At 37.2% G+C, this 14,635-nt stretch overlaps 1 protein-coding gene across 9 annotated transcripts in view; it reads left to right on the top strand.

Moving 5' to 3' along the window:
• Positions 1-14,635, top strand: part of tox2 (TOX high mobility group box family member 2) — a 125,212-nt gene that overhangs the window by 58,251 nt on the left and 52,326 nt on the right. Inside the window, exon 1 of one of the 9 annotated variants that reach the window (XM_016669793.1) lies at positions 11,564-11,781. The exons of the other annotated variants lie outside the window; for them this stretch is intronic. The gene's annotated coding sequence lies outside the window, so the exon portion shown is untranslated. Of the gene's footprint in view, positions 1-11,563; positions 11,782-14,635 lie in introns of those variants that run through there. 9 annotated transcript variants of the gene reach the window in all.

Raw genomic sequence — 14,635 nt, 5'->3', positions numbered from 1 at the left:
AACCTCCGGCTCTGCCCCCGCAACCTTTGCTTTTCTCTCTTTTAACATCTATTACAGCGCTAAGTGTCTATGGTTTACTTTCTAAAATGTTCAGTGCAGAGGCCATGATCTCCACGGCTCTGCTGTGGTCCGTGCGGAGAGGGAGTTGTTCTGCTGTATGAGTGGCTTTGGATTCAAGTCTTTATCAGAGTAGAAACATTTCAGACTAATAAGTGTGCAATACTTTACACACAATGTTTACTAGCTATGGGTCGGTTACCAAGTGTGAAGGTGTTGCAAGACTTTAAAAGTGAAGTTTCTGTCAAACTATTCCTGTTTAAATTTCTTTAAATGAGATCCCAGAGGAAGTGTCAAGGTGACTGACTGCTGGATCCAGGAGAGCAACTATGGGCCTGCCCTACCTGCTTCAGTGGCTTCTAAACCTTTATTTTGCTTATAAAAAAAAGATAAAAATCCATTGTTTGGACTTATTTCCAGTTGCAAAAGCATAATTTTAAAACTACAGTTACCAAGTTACCAGCAGCATGACTGATAAGCATTCAACTGCAGGGTCTTGACTGTTTAATAAGCCTGTTATAATTTTTAGTTTTATTCATTAATAAACATCTACTACATTTAGTGATTTTTGCTCTTTAAACTTATTCTTACTCCATGAAATATTATTATTATAATGTAAAAAATATGTAAGTCCAAGCACAACAAACTAACAGTTTTGAAATAATGACATAAATGTTTGCACATTCTTCTTTGCAAACTAATTGAACTTTAGTTTAATCTACCCAAGTAGATTGGGTAGATTAGGATTTGTTTAGGATTTGACTTTGAGTCATTTTAACAAATAAATGTGTGGCTATAAATCCCCCCATTGTATCTCTGGCTGTATGAGTGGGACATTGTCCTGCTAGAAGTTAAATCACTTCAGCAATCTTAAGTCTTTTGTGAATCTCATCAACTTCGAAAAGCTCATTTTGACTTTCCAGAAGAAGCTCATTCCCATAGCATGATGCTGCCTTTGCCATGTTGCACAGTGGAGATGAGCATCACTCAGCATTCCCCCCCCCCCTAGGTTTTCATGTGTAAAAAATAAAAATGTAAAACACTTACTGCATATTTTCCATTACAGTTTGTAATTTTGTACTACATTGCTTTGAATTGTGATAGTAATTAAATAAATACATTGTGGAAAGTGGTTGCAATTTGTGTAGCCGGTGACACATCAAGAGATGTTCACGCTTTTTGGGCACTGTAGATACAAAGCACATTAATTTGCACATTTATTTGCAAAGTTGAATTAAAAGTAATTCAACTTTGCAGAGTTAGGAAGGTGTCATAGCACCATATATGGTCTGTGCAAGTGTTTGGATTCTTTCTTAATCACAGAAGCACAAGAGTTTTAAATGGTAAAGTCTCAACACAAAGTTGGTTTAAACTCCAGATGATGCAATGGGGCGTCTGAGGTGATGAAACTAATTATTAAACATCCCTGATGGGGGAGGGAGGATTTTACGTTACCTGATTGTGGATTCTTTGTAGGAAACCAAATTGTTTGAACTGCTTCTCTAGCTGTTCCTGTTGTTGTTTAGTTCTCCTGCCTTGACTGTAGCACAGAAGGGTGAAGGTTCAAAATCTGCTGGAACACAAAGATGACAGCATCGTTTCAGAACTGTTTTTTTTTTTTTTTACATCTCTCTCTCTCTATCCATGCTGCTTTGTCTCTCTCCATGTCTTTTTCTCTTTCTCCAAGCTGATTTGGAGCCTTGCATAGTCAATTATGTAGGGAGTCAGAGTCGGAGAGGGGGCTTGAGCTTCCATATTTTGGTGTGATATTAATATTGCATGAGCGCTATTCTGTAGCGGTATCTAAGACAGTGCCTATTAAGGCGGCAGAAGGAGAAGAATGTGACAGACACAAACACACACTCACAAAAAGAGCCTGAGAGCAGGGGTGAATCAGTCGGGATCAGGCGCAGGTTGTTCTAATTAGTGTTTTCCTGATTTAATATGGAGGATTATTAAGAGCAACTCATTTTCTTGTTTAATATGTCATGTTTGTTTATCCTAACATGACTCGCGTCATTCTGTAGAGCTTTTGTGTTTGATGTTAGTGGGAATTGACTGATGTTCACTGGATCTGTGCTAAAACTGGAATATTTCAACCAGCCCACTGGAAAGAAATTTGGGAAGACAACTGTGCATTGTATAAAAATACTATTAATAATTGTAATATTACATGTTTCGGAGCAGGGAGGATCTGACAACAGCCTATTTATTTCCAGCTGCTGGATGGGTATCAATGATGCATGCAGTATGTGTCACCAGTGACAGGCTGAGAAGGTCCCCAGTGATGACTGAGATGCTCAGCGTGGACACTTATTTCTTTTTGGGTGTTAAGTGGCAGTGACATGGCGCAGTTTTAGCAATGACATCTCATTTCATGCCACCAAAAGCTGATAGCTGATATACGCATCTGAGTTTTTAGCTGTGATGGATGTAAATTCTGCAGAGAAATCAGATTTATTTGGCTGCAGATTTTAAATAATTACAGAAGATTTAAACTTTGTGTTTGGACAGATATATTATCACACTATTGAACACGCAGCCAACAATTCACCAGTAACATGTGAACTGTAATGGGACCTTTGCAGATATGACATTGTTTAACAAAAACTGTTTCATTTTTTATCACAAGCTATTTGAATTCTAAATAAATAAAGCAAAGTATTGCCAGACGACATTATTATTATTATTATTATTATTATTATTATTATTACTATCTAGGCAATAACCATCACCACAGGAATCTGTTTTGATACAACCAAATTTAATAATGTACCAACTAGCACATTTGAAGTTTGGCAAACTCTTCTTTTCTAACTAAAAGCTTGGCTACATTAATGTCTTAGAGTCACACTAATCTTTGCAAAGTGAGAGAAAAAGAGAAGCAAATTATGGAGTGTTAACAAAACAGCACATTGTCATGACAAAAGCACAAACTAGAGGCTCAAAGTGCCACTTTTAATAAACACCATTTCGTGATCATGGCATCAATGGCTGCATGTTGAAATTTCAAGAATTGCTACACTTTCTTACTACATAGTATTTTTTTACATAGACATATTTCAGATTCAGAATATAAATTGCTTGTTTCTAATAAGTTCTATGTAAAATCTGCCAAACTAGGGACATTGTCACCACCTATTTTTTTAGAAGGTACCAGTGGGTGTAAACCATGTAGTTATGGATTATGATTATTCTTGAATCTGTAAATTGGAAATTTGGAATTTGGAAGCTTAAAGATGGAATTCCTGAAGAGACAAGTTCATTTCCACAGTCAGTAATGAATAGTTGCTGCATAAAGGCGAGGTAAAGGAGTAGGAGACATGACAGGCATTACTTCTACAATAATTGCACAATTGATCAGATTCACAGGTACCAGCAGAATTTCACAAAACTTTTTGGGGTTTAGTAAAATGAGATAAAGCTCAGGGATTTGCCTTTATGCATAAATCATCATAACTTTTGAAAGTTTTTTTTTTGTTTGGTTGTCTCTTGTTTTCCAAATTTAGTTCATTCCGTGGTTTTTGGATTCCTTGTGTTTTTGTTCTGCACTGTGGTGTTAGATATGTTTGTAAGCTCTTTACTGAGCTGCAATCTTCAGTTCCAGTTCTCTCTACACCTAAGTTTGTTTTATTTTGAACATTTATTTTTACTTGAAGTCTTTGTTCTCCTTGTGCTCCTTTTTCTGTGATTCTTTGTCACATTTTACATTGAATCTTAATTATTTCTTGTTTTTTCCCAAGTGTATCATTTTTTTCTCAGTTCAGCTTCATTGATTTGCCTTTCCTCACAGCTGCCCCTTTACAGCTGGTTACTAATTAACCACATGTTCCTTGATTACTAATCATTTCTCCATCCTAAACTTATCTCAGGTAGTCAGGTCTTGGCCAAATTCCCCTTTTGCTACCAACATCTTGTGTTCCTGCTGCGATTTATTTATTTATTTATTTATTTATTTTTTCCTGAGCTTAAGTTTTTCATCCATCCATCCATTTTCTGAACACCCTTGTCCCTCAGTGGGGTCGGGAGGGGTGCTGGTGCCTATCTCCAGCTAACGTTCCGGGCGAGAGGCGGGGTACATCCTGGACAGGTCGCCAGTCTGTCGCAGGGCAGCTTAAGTTTTTGATTTTCCTAATTTTTAATAAAAAATGTATTTTCAATAGGCTGCCTGTTGCTTGCTATCTGCAGTGGGATCTTCCACTTCACCCCTTGCTTCATAAATGAGCATACATTTTATTTTCCTTTATTGTCTTTTGAGTTTAAAACCACTACCTCTCTTTTTGAATCAAACCTCAAATAAAACTAGATGTCGGTGCCGGCTAAGAAAAGCCTGATTAGAACAGCTCTACAAAAGAGGTGCCTGCATGTTTTCCCAGATCATAGTCAGTTTTTGAAGTATTATAATATAAGAAGCGAAGTCACTCTGTTCAAACTGATGCACATGTAACTTTTTAGTTTAATGCGAATCCTTTTAATTTTCATCTCCAACAATATTGACAAAGTCTATACTCCTTGTAGAAATACTCAGGCTGAATGCGAACAGTCCGAACCCATGGACAACACTAGTTGCCGTCCTCCCAGCACCTGCTAGAGTTTAAAGAAGTATTTTTTTTTAAAAAAATCACAGCTTCCACACCATATTATACCAATGCCCATGCTGCAAAGTGTCTGGATAAAGACCTACACTCTCCTCTCTCTAAAATGTAACAAATGTGTGTAAAACATGAGAGCCATAGCCAATGTGGAGGAAACAGTGAGGTGTGCAGTGGTTGGTGCAGAGGGGCGGCAAACAAGTGAGAAGGGAAGCAAGGGAAACTCAACATCTTAACACTTACCAGCACCCCTCCCTGCTTGATGTATGAGTGTAGTTGTCTTTCTCTGAAATTCAAATGGCAAAAGCAGATGAAAAACAAGAAGAAAAACCTCTGACTTTGGAATAAGATGGTGAGGCTGGAGGGTGGAGGGGCTGAGAAAAAGACCTGCCATCTATGTATTAGTGCTCTGTAAATATTACATGAGCTCCACATTCACTCAGTTGTTTGGCATTACTTCCACTGGATGGGTATATTATTTTAGAAACCATGCCTTGTTTATGGAGAGGTATGACCTACTTCCAGACACTCCTCTCTTTCTCTCTGGTATTTTTTTTTCCTTTTTCTTCCTTCTTTCTCTCACTCCTTCCCTCTTTAACTCTCTTTTTCCAGTCTCAGTCTGCAAAAAATCTCAACTGCTTGTCCCTGCTGAACAATTACAAGGCAGAGAGACCCAAATGGAGATGTTTGTAGAAAACAACATGTGTATAATTAAGGTTTAATGAGCTCTTGTCAGGGTGGAATGTGCAATTAGATTGGTAATAGAAAATTCTGCCTGAACGCTAGTGGCGGAGGCTGGATGTGAAGTCAGCATGGCAGCGAATGAAAGAACAGCAAATTATTTCGAGGCCCACTGACAGACGAAGACAGCGCTTGGTTGCTGCATTTAGATTTAAATACATGTTGAGTTTTCAAATGCAGAAAGAGAGATTTTTTTTTTCTCTGTTCCTTCTGGTGAAGAATCATGTTCTTTCAAATTACTGTACTTATGCTTACCAGGTTGTTTTTTTGTGGTGAAAACAGACCACGAAGGGTAAAAGCTTTCCTTCACTTGAGTAGGATGAACCAAGACAATGATTGAGATTTGAAAAGATAAAATTAAGAATGCAGTTTTGTTTGAAATGTGCTGTATTTCTTGAAAACGTTTTTCATTAATATTTTTGATGAGGTTACTTTAAGCACATTTAAGTGAACTTTATTTTGAGTGAAAGCAAAATGCTGAAGTTTCTGATCCTGGCTATTGTACCAGTTCTATGACTTCTGAAAATGCTTCCTATATAGTTTTGGCCTATGTCCAACGACTGTTAATCCTCACATTCTGAAAGAATTGGACAATTTGAATTAACCATAAAAAAGATATTGATGGATGTCTGGTGCTTGGATGTTTTGATATTATATATATATATGTGCGTGTGTGTGGATATGTGCGTAACACTAATGACTACTGCTATATAGTTGAAGCAAAGTATCTTTTGCTGTGTAAAATTATAAATTGCGAGTATGTTGGAGTAGGTACACACACTTACAGAAAAAAAAAAAAAATGTTTGGCTTTTTATGAATTAGTTTACTTGTCTCTAAAAGACCTCTTTGTTGGCTTCCTCGGGGACTGCCCTTGAAAGGCTCCTATTGTGCACTATAAGCACTATGCCATAATGCAAGTGGATTTAATAGATTTAATGGAACGACCAGACAGAGTTCTCAGGCCCACATGTGATGAGAAGTGTGCTGGTTTAAGTAATCAGGAGGGACCACAACCTAAAGAAAAGTCGGGTACGGGACAGCTCTCATTTGTTTCTAATGATAAGCTTTATTTAAAATATTCTTACATATTTTTGTCCATGTTGATTTATTTAAAAAAAATGCTTTGCTGTCTTACTTGTCATATGTTATGTGTTGTTTGAATATCCATATCTATGTTCCACCTGAGCTGCGCTGTAAGTCAAGGTTAGGCAGAGTGAGCAGAGTTGAATGTCAGCAATGTGTGAGCTTTGTTTTCATTGTGTTTACAGGGGCACAATGGTGCGATTATGTGGCCATCTGAAATCCTACACCTACCAAGAGCTTTGGGGGTCAGAGGTGGGGGAAGTGTGTGTGCCTTTAGCCCAATGAACCATGCATTAAAAAAAAAAAAGGCAAAGTGATCAGTCCAGCATCAAACCAAAACAACTCAGAATCACTGAGTCACTCACAGACGCAATGTTCTTTTGGCCTGCTGATACACATTTTTAAATATATGTGCATGTTTTCCCTTTTACCTCTCACCCCTTGCTGCCATTGTTGCTTTGTAATCTGGCATGCATTATTTTAAGGTGCCGTTTGGAAGAGCGGTCTCCCTCTTAAAGCCTCTCAGCATGATTGCATGATTGACAGGACCATAAAGCTGACCAATAAACCCAAGATTAATGTTATATCTAGAACCTGATAGATGCAATTAAGCCCATCATAAGCCAGAGAGGGAACAGACTTCCTTTGGGACTCATTCCAATGCGTGATTTAACATGATCCTCAACTAAACACCTTAATTCATTTCTTCTCATCCTGGATCTTAAAGTCAAGCACAAATTTAGCTACACACACACACACACACATATATATATATATATATATATATATATATATATATATATATATATATATATATAATCTAGTTCTTTGTCTTCTATGCCCTTTCGTGTCTCTTTCATGTGTCACTATCGTTCTCTTTTTTCCTCCCTCACTCCATTTTGGTACATTTGTCATGGCAATGCAAAAAGAAATCATAGCTGCTCCAATTCATTTTGTGCTCTTTCAGTCGAGAAAGAAGGGCAATTCTGTTTCCCCTCGCTAGTTTCTGTGTTGAGGTTTAAAGGTAATGAAGACCATATTTCATCTGCATGGAGTTATTTGACCGGGCGTGGCAGACTTGGTCTGTTATGGGAAAATAAATATTATGGAAGGTCTAACTTTGTTATCTTTATCACAGTGGAATCAATGCATTGTGTGTGTGAGTGAGTGTGTGTATGTGAGTGTTATTATTCAGGATGCATGACAGAGACGCATTGGCCAGAATGAAATATGTACAACTCCAGATCTTTTAACATATTCTCAAGCTGTAGTTATATAGTATGCAAACATGTATGCATATTAGGAACACATAAAGGGAGACTACATATGCAGGAGCAAATTTATGCCCTCATGCAAACCATATCTGCTTTATTGCGAACCATCCCCCACTCTCTCTGTCCTTTGCTTCAGTCTGTTTGCATGTGTATGCGTGTGTTTGGCTCTCTCTGTCTGTGTGCCTGTCTATGAGTCATTGAATGCTCTAATGACCACAGTCCTGACACAGGTATTTTGACTGCTGCCTCTTTCCATCGCCACATTGACTGACATGCGATTAGTTACGGTGGGCTGAAAAAGCCGGGGAGGGGCGGGCTGCTACCATGAAAAAGATTTGAGGAGGTGGTTTAAGTCCTCCTCTCCACGCCTCTCCTGCCTCATCTTTCTTTAAATCTGAAACATCCCCAGCCGCAGCTTCCAGCTCTGTGATTTGGTAGTCAGCTCATACAGCAAAAAAAAACAAAAAAAACAGCTGGATTCACATCAACCTTATGAGAAAATCCTCTTCTCCAAATCAGTACCGTTAGCGGCACTACGGCACAGAATGCAAAGCAAACTTGTGCTCTGTAAGATCATAGATTTGGTCAAAAATTGATATGAACATGACTTTTCTGAGTCAATTAGGCATTAACCCAACCCATCCAATCTACTTTGGATGGATGGCATATTCATCGAGGTCAGTTCCAACATTAAGCCTCCACGGATTAAAGAGAAGCAGTGATATCCAGCAAACAACAAATATTTTCATTTTCTTTTTTGCATTGGTTCAAAAGATGCATAAAATAAGTTGCCTTATTTGTACATAACTGATTTTATTTAGTTTCTTGATAAAATGGCATGTTTATACAAAACAAATTTAGCATGCCAATAAAAACATTTCCAGTACCGTTTTATCTGATCAAATTAAGTGGAATTTAGTCAGCACATACACAGAGGTCCGACAGCAAGTTGTCATGGTACAACGTTTTAAGGAAGGAATGTTAAATAATCAAGACAGTCTGTGGGGGTTTAAAACGTTTTGAGTTATGCTTCCATTTTATGTTTATGTCATGGGTTTTTGGATTTAATTGTTTTGGGACCCATTCCAGGCTCATAAATATGGGAAAAATATTTGACTTCGTAAAGTCAGTCCTTTGAACACACAATCACAAAAATGCAGAGAACACTTAGTACACAACCAAAAAAAGAAAGAAAAAAGCCTAATTTACATGGTTAGTGTTGGTTCTCTTTAAAATTGTGCACACTGCTCAGCATTATAAGACAAAACTTAATTAGACTTAAAAATGGAAGCAAAGGAAGGCCAATTGAACAAACAAGACAACACGTAACAAACTAATTGCTGTTTTTGTTGAAAAAAGTCTGAGGGTAGTAAAAAAATATGTCAAAAGCAGTTGATCTTTATTTGAAATTAGACATTGAAGATTACAATCAGAGGTGGGGGAGGATTGTGTTTTTTCTAAAGAATTTTGAACTGTGGAAGTTTAAAATCCACAGCACATGCTTTAGACATTATATAACAACACAAGTATAGCAGCTATGCTGTGCACAACAACGATGGCCTTATAAGAGGAAAGCCACTGCTGTCCAAAATGTACTTTTTGGATAAACATGTGAGTACTAGGACTCACATGTTTATCATGTGACAAGATTGTCACTATAACAAAGTCTTAGTTTAATTTAAAAGTGGTTTAGAAATGAAAGTTAGCATTTCATTACAATAAGCTTATTTCAATTAATAAACACAGCGGTGGTCGTATTGTGCTTTGGCTTGCTTCACTAGCTCAAGTTTTCCATCAATGATTATAATATAAATGTTGTTCATACAAGCATATCCAAGCTGAATTTTTGAATATTTTCAAAGTCAAGTCATGTGGAGCTTTGTCTTTTCAGGCATTTACATAAAGTACAGGGAGAGATAAAATATGGTTCTTCTGACTCAATGTTGCAACAAACATTACTCACTACATCATCACTCAGACCAGACGACAAGGGTAAAACTGGAAGATAAATAGATCATTACCTTATCTAAAATAGTGACAATATTATTGGCATAATTAGAAGAGCTAATTTATAGCAATGTTTTATTATTGTATTTTAAATATTAAACTATTGACATAAAAGATGCATGCTACACTTGTATATCCAGGTGACTTACATTAGGAATTTAAACCGATTTCAGATGTTTCCTGTGCACTGAGTAGAAAAAAAAAAAAAAATCACCCAGTGGAGCACGTTTTGAAAACAAAATGTCATTTCCAAAATATTTCTCAGATTGGTTTGAGTACACTGAGAAGGCGTAATAATCTGAAAGTGTGAGTCTCAGTGAAAGCATGGAGAGCTCTATATATCTGATATGATCTAGTCAACTGTTCTATAACCTCAGTGACTCTCTTTACTTCCTGTATCAAACTGACATTGGTTTGGCTTGACGAAAAGATATTTGTAGCAGTTCTTCGACTTCATTTTGTTGCTCCTGTTCTCCCTTTACTGAATTTCTTCCTCTCTCTATTTGGGCTTTTGCCACACTAAACCTATCTGGTGTCAACTGCATCAGCTCCTCAGACCTTCTTTCCACCTTTTTGTTTCCAGGCTGCAATCCATTTCAAAACTCCTCACTGTCTTTCACTCTCCTTCATCTCACCCCTTCTCAGCTCTCCTTCGCCTCCCCCTTCACCAAACCCGCCCCTCCCCCATCTCTGTTTTCCTTTGCTGAATTGTTTTGCTGTAGATTTGACCATGATTAATGACCTCAAACCCTCAGGAAGGCAAACATGGAGAGACACAACATGCTTTCTCTTCTCTTATGAACCTTTCTTTTTTATATGTCAAAGGTCTGCCTGTATACTCACACTGAACACACTGTGACTTATGGTGAAAGAGCTACATATTAACAGAACTTAAACTTTTAAGTTTTTACTCTTCCCCTATTTTAACATTTTTTTTCTTATTAATGCCCTAAATTCTCTTTCCATCACATATCTCTTTATAATTTAGTTGTTTCCCATGTTATTAAATGACCCCAAAGGGTTTACATGAGAATTCAGGATCAGATGTTAGCAATATCAGTAATAGATAAAACTATGTAGAAATTCAAGAGAAGTATGCCTTATTCAAGTGTACACTTGAATAAAGTTCATTAATAAATATCACAAAAAAATTCCAGTTTTTGCTTACGTAGAATATAAAACTTTAGTGGACCTATTATACAGCTTCTCTTATCGGTTGAGACAAATAATAATTGTAAAGCAGCTGTTTACTGTGTTGGTTTATTTTCCAGCAGATTTTTAGCTAACAAAGAAAGGTTAAAGCAATCAGACTGTGAATAAATAATGCTGAGTAAAAATCAAAATCTATATAAGTTTTATTGTTTTTAAATGCATTCAATACATGTTTTTTTTTTTTCCAAAACATGGGAAAAATGTCATTCTGGAAAAAAAAAAAGATGAACAAGGAATAAATTAGCTGTACAAACAGACTGATGATTAAAGATTTAGCTTTCCTGTGAATCACTGAGCTAGTCATTTCTGGATAACTCGTTCTGAGAACTTCTTTACATCTGTTTTACATGAAGTTGACTAATTTCCAACTTGTTTTCTTGTCCAGGATGTTTGGACAATATTGCATGATTTTTCTGGTTCTCTTGGTTTTGCCTCACCCTTGTATGTCTTATTGTGGATCAAAGGCTGGGGATTTAACTGACCAATCTTGTTTGTTTGGAGCCAATATGCTGCTTGCTTACCGGTACGCTTGGGGTCATTGTTGTTATGTAATACCCATGTCAGGGGCATTTCCTCTTCAGTATAAGGAACGTTTTCCCAAAGTTGGTCCTCGAGGGCTGGCATCCTGCATGTTTTAGTTCTCTCCCTAGTGGTAGTAACAACCTCCTCAGCAAGTCAATGTTCTCTTTAGGTCTTCTAATGACCCATCATTTGATACAGGTGTGCTAAACCAGGGAGAGAACTTAAACATGAAGGATGCCGGTCCTCGAGGACCAACTTTAGGCACCCCTGGTATAAGGCAACATATCTTCAGGCATGTTAATGTCTTATAAGTAGTCAATAATCACTTAATGTAGTAGGAACATGAGAAATGTATCCCAGTACCATGATGGTCAAGTCATCATTCTTCAACATGTACAGAGGATGGAAAATTGACACCTCTTTTGTCAGTGTTATTCTCTTAATGAAAATTTGTGGGGTCTTCGTCTGTTCACATACACATCTTCTAACTTTAAATAATCTAACTTTTACTTCCATTTAACTGTAAATGTGCATTTTCTAACATGCGCATTTACAGTTGTCCAACTGGAGTTGGACAATTAGTCATCCTGCAAAACTAACAATAGCCTCTGTTTGATTATGTTAACAGACCCTATAAGGATTGCTAAGCTTGTTTTCTATTGTCAGTTTGATGAGGGCCATAATCACAGGGGCCATAGAGCCATCAATCGTTCTTTGTACCTCAACGAGTCTTTGTATACTGTTTGTTTACAAAAAAAAAAAAAAAAAAAAAAAAAATCAGCCATCAATCGTCACGTGTCTGCAATTGCTGGGTTGCAGAAACGTGACCCGGATGACGCTCGAAATTCAGATGGAGGTCCGGAAGTGGATTTCTCCGGTTCAAAACAAAGCAAAATTGATCACAACGAGTACGAGAAAGCCCTAAATAGGCTGAAACAGACAAGGCATTTCGAAATAAATATGCTTATATTTAGGATATGATCCGTGTTATCTCGGTAAAAAATACTTCTCATATAATCGCATCGATGCGATGGACATAACTATCTATCTGGAGCTACAGACCTCATATTAAACGACGAGCGAGAATAAAGTTTTCAAAAGCCTGGAAATGCAATCATTTAGTTTTAGGTTGGGGCAAACATTTAGGATCAAAAGAACCATTAAATGGCTGTCCACTTGTTTCTGCCGGGTGAGTAGTGAGTTGTGCTATTTTAAGTAATTAGTCTGATAGCAATGCTATCGCTAACAACAAACTAACATGTTATTTCTATGAGCTTGGATCTCCCGGTAATTAATTTATTTAACTTCTGTAAACCCAAATTCATGCTGGAGTTGTATGTTAATGTTGAGTCGTTGTAGGATGCTGGATTCAAGTCCAATGTGGGTCAACGATTAGCAGCGATCTACAGAAACCCTCATGTTCTGTCTGGCCACGAATATATTCGTGAACTATATTTAGTTCATGGCCAGGCATGGGGGAATAGTCACAGCTCACTGTGACTGTATGGCTGGTAGGTTATAATTTATTTACCTTTTTTTTTTTTTTAGCATGGAAGTCCCACTGAATAAACATTGTATTTTCTCTCCGGCACTGAGCTAACTGCTAACTACAGCACTCTGAGGACATCCAAGCTAGGGCGTAAAAATAATATATCTTAACTTACATATGAATGCTTGTCTTTCTAAGTAACTGTCCAATAAAATATATCTGACAATACAATTTAAATGATGCGATCGTTACCTGTTTGAAGTTGGCGCTGCAAACTCTCGCATTGTTAGTTTTCACACTGCCTGTTTTTAGCTGTAGATTGTTGATCCACTTTTCTCCTCTTTTTTTTTTGGTAAGTTTTTTTTTATTAACTCCCTTGTGACCAACTACCTTCGAATCACGAAAATAACATTTATCTTCCTCTATTAGAATGGTTACAGGACATAGACTTTAGGCATTTGATGCTTCATCAACAGAAATAAGTAGGCTGCATTTACTCTCTGCCCTCCATCTGCATTGGGTGAAGTTGGTGCCAAGTCATCTGAAACCGAATCCAGGATAAGCAGCCATGGGTGATATATGACCTTTGTGCTGCAAGGCAACAGTGGGAACAACTCTTCCACCTTGCAGCCTACAAGAAATAGTTGTTTACATTTCAAAGTATTTTTGGTGATTTTAACTTATAATTTCATCACAATGTTAGTGACATTTACTTCTTCACTTGACAGTTCCAGTTATCAAGAAGCAGTATCCTGCATATACTAATTTCTCTTTGATTGATATGAATTATTTCTAAAGAATTGAAGAACCAATGAGACCGAGGAGACAAGTCAGTCATTTGATTCGGATGTGTTGGAATGGGACACATCTAAAGCATACAGGACATTGGCCCTTAAGGACCAAACCTGCCCTCTTCTGCCAAAACTCTACACTGTTACAGATTTGTTGCCCAAAAAAATCTGTGCTGGATTCCAAGTACTTTTCATTGTATCTTTTATCATAATTAAAGTAAATACCATAAAATATATTGTGATGACATTTTAAGGTTGGTGTTGGCTATCCCTAGCTCAGATCACCTCTTGCATCCCCTTCACAGCATGTGCAAAGAACATTTAGATTAATTGAACCTTTTTTGAACCACATATAGGCAGAAAATAATAATTTTTACCTTTCCCCTTGATATAAAAGTTGTTTGTTATTCTAACTAGTCTGTCCTCTGTGACTCCCTCCCTTTGTGCTGCAGAAGCACTGCTGCAAAACCAGCTTAAACTTTGACACCCTGTTTAATTGCTTCATGCTTAGCCTATTTTGCCAATCGAGATCTGGTTCACAGGTGTGAAAATAACCTTTTCTAAGACGCCAACACATTTTTCACATTAGGGCATTATGTAAAATCATTTGCCAGGAGTCATAAAGACAGTCATTTTCCTTTCCATAGAAGAATACAATGATTGGTCCTTCTAGTAACTAATAGTGCTGTTAAACAGAAATCACTGCATTCAAAGTAACGGCTCCATCAGGGGTTGAATGACAGTGTTGTGCTTTGAAATGCATCATTTTAAAAGTAATTGCCATTTTTACTGGAGCTGTTGGGATTGTGTCATTTTCAAAGTAGACATAAAAATGCAAGACAAATTAAGAGCTGAAGACAATGAAG

Source organism: Poecilia formosa, unplaced genomic scaffold, assembly GCF_000485575.1.
Source record: "Poecilia formosa unplaced genomic scaffold, Poecilia_formosa-5.1.2 Scaffold2, whole genome shotgun sequence".
In the NCBI taxonomy this organism is placed as follows: Eukaryota; Metazoa; Chordata; class Actinopteri; order Cyprinodontiformes; family Poeciliidae; genus Poecilia; species Poecilia formosa.
The sequence above is the reverse complement of the archived record's forward strand: the minus strand, read 5'-3'. Positions and strand labels throughout refer to the sequence as shown.